The sequence below is a fragment of the Athene noctua genome, unplaced genomic scaffold, assembly GCF_965140245.1.
Source record: "Athene noctua unplaced genomic scaffold, bAthNoc1.hap1.1 HAP1_HAP1_scaffold_558, whole genome shotgun sequence".
Classification (NCBI taxonomy): Eukaryota; Metazoa; Chordata; class Aves; order Strigiformes; family Strigidae; genus Athene; species Athene noctua.
In genome coordinates, this window is record NW_027438008.1 from 25,155 (window position 1) to 27,148 (window position 1,994).

The following is a 1,994-nucleotide window of genomic DNA, read 5'->3' on the forward strand; positions in this document are numbered from 1 at the left end:
ACTGGAAGCCGCAGGGAGCCTGACTGGGAGGGACTGGCATAAGCACCCCACTGTGACTGGCCCAGACGCCCCGTGCATCCTGGGCACAGACTACCGCAGGAGAGGGCACTTCAGAGACCCAAAAGGGTACCGGTGGGCTTTTGGTGTGGCTGCCCTGGAGGAGGTGGAACAGTTGTCCACCTTACCCGGCCTCTCAGAGGATCCCTCAGTGGTGGGGCGGCTTAAGGGTGAGGAGCAGCGAGTGCCGATTGCTACCAGGACGGTGCACCGGCGGCAGTACCGCACCGACCGAGATTCCCTGGTCCCCATCCGTCAGCTGATCCGCCAACTAGAAAGCCAGAAGGTGATCAGCAAAACTCACTCACCCTTCAACAGCCCTATATGGCCGGTGAGAAAGGCCAATGGCGAATGGAGGCTGACTGTGGACTACCGTGGCCTGAATGAAGTTACGCCAGCGATGAGTGCTGCAGTGCCGGACATGCTGGAGCTCCAGTATGAACTGGAGTCGAAGGCAGCCAAGTGGTACACCTGACCGTCTGAGGGTGGGGGAGGGGCAACGGCAACGTGGTCTCCGGTCCTGGAAGGGCTTAAACCACAACATAAGCCCATCTCCTTTGTGGAAAGTGGCCTTGAGAACTGGTAAAATGGACTATATAGGCAGCAGAGGAGTGTAGCTTATTTTTTATTGAATATTGTATTTTATTTTTATTCCGTTGATTTAGCTTTCTGGCAATTAAACATCCTTCTGTGTCTGCGTGCAGCTGTGTGCAAGTACCAAGTACAGCAGGTGGGAGTTGGTGGGAAAGGTCTGAAAGATGCAGCTTCAGACTGTCATGGAGAAAGCTCAGCTTTGAACAGAGGTGCTGGAAGTCCCAGGGAATGATGAGAGAAATGTGGGGTTGGAGGCAGGGACAAAGATTGCCCCCAGAGTGTCTGACATGGAGGGTCTTGGCTTCCCTCCATGTTCAGCCTCTATCAGCAGATGCTCAGGACCAATATCCAGTGGAGTTTGCTGATGTCACTTCATGGGTGAGCAGAAATACAAGGAGCAGTGGAAAGAGAAGTAATTGCTTGTTATTGCCATGTAGGACTGAAAGCTTTTCCCTTTGCCTGCACGGCTGAAACCTCTCACATTCCCCCCGTCAGAAGGGAGGAATGAAGTTCTGCCAGAGACTTGGCTTGTCAGGGGGATTTGCGTGTTCATGAGCCCTCTGGTGCCAAGTTCCTGAACTGCAGGTGCAGCAGAGGGGTTGGAGTGGCCTCTAGAGAAGGGCAAGGCAGCAGCAAAGCTCCAAGGCTGTGAGGGTGTCAGTGATGCCCAGCGAGGGCCATCACTGGAGAGGCCGGGCAGGGAATGAGGAGACAAGGTTCCTGTCCCTGGGGCTGGGGAAGCAGGAAGGCAGAGGCTCTGCTCACAGGCTGCCAATCCAATGTTGAGGGGCCCTGAAAGGCCTTGATGGGTTTCATCCCCAGGAGGGTCCAGCCCTGAGCCCATCCCCTGGGAACGGGGATCCTTTCCCTGCTGGGATGCTCAGGGCTCTTCCTGGGGCAGGGAGAGGCAGGGGGTGATGCCGAGGCAGGACAGCGGTCGGATCCCCCCAGGCTCTGTGGAGGGTGGGCAGGAGGCAGCAAAGTGCTGTGCCTGTAGGAACTGGTGTCCTCTCAGGGTCCTCAGGGGAAGCGACAGCAGCCATAGTCGAGAGGACAAGGATTTCAGTTCTGTTGGGGGGTGCCAGCCTCAGCCAAGGGCCCATCCCCACCACAGGCTGTCCCACACTTTCCTCTGCCTCTGCCTGTTTCTCTGCAGATTTTCACCCCACCCCTGCTGCCCCACCTCACTCTGACCCCATCAATCTTCTGGCTTCTCAGAATTACTGATGACTCTCTGTCTTCACTATTTCCTCAAACACAAAACTGTCATTGTCTGTGCTCTGACAAGGGCTGTGAGATCCCCAGAACCTGTGCAGCTCCTTCCATAGGCCTGATAATGCTCC